Below are 626 nucleotides of genomic sequence, written 5' to 3' on the forward strand. Positions count from 1 at the left end.
TTTGGCATCACAGCAAGGAGCTGGAGACCCAGCTGAGGGTGCCCCAGGGATGCTGGGGGAGGTGTCCAAAGCACCCACAGCTTTTGGAAAGGTGAGTGCACAGCACTCTGGCCAGAGCCTTATGGCTTCATCTAGAGAGGTCGGGCTTCATCTAGAGAGGTCTTGGTTAGAAATGGACCCAAACCCTGTGACTTGATCCAGGTCTTCCCAGCAATGCTGTTAACACTTTGCTCCCACAAGAAGTTGCACCAGCCCAGCAGTGCTGGTTCAGGAATGTTTTCAGGAACGTTTTCTGTGGCCCTTCTCTCATGCCTCAGGATGATTATATCTTTTTTTTCTAGGAAACATGATTTTCCATTCAGGAGACTTGCAATAAGACTCGGAGGTGTCACAGGATCATAGAATGCTTTGAGTTGGAAGGGACCTCAAATGTCATCGAGTCCAACCCCCCTGCAGTGAGCAGGGACAGCCCCAACTAGAGCAGGTTGCTCACAGCCCCATCCAGCCTGAATATTCCCAGGGATGGAGCCTCCACCACCTCTCTGGGCAGCCTGGTCCAGTGTCTCACCACCCTCAGAGTGAAGAACTTCAATTGTGAACACTGGGAATATCCCCCCTCCTGGATC

General features: G+C 52.1%; 1 protein-coding gene across 1 annotated transcript in view; it reads right to left on the reverse strand.

Annotated features, from left to right (window-relative positions):
* Window positions 1-626, reverse strand: part of PTPN7 (protein tyrosine phosphatase, non-receptor type 7) — an 8,028-nt gene that overhangs the window by 4,285 nt on the left and 3,117 nt on the right. The gene's annotated exons all lie outside the window — the stretch shown is intronic.

The sequence above is a fragment of the Merops nubicus genome, unplaced genomic scaffold (genome assembly GCF_000691845.1).
Source record: "Merops nubicus isolate BGI_N331 unplaced genomic scaffold, ASM69184v1 scaffold24493, whole genome shotgun sequence".
NCBI lineage: Eukaryota > Metazoa > Chordata > Aves > Coraciiformes > Meropidae > Merops > Merops nubicus.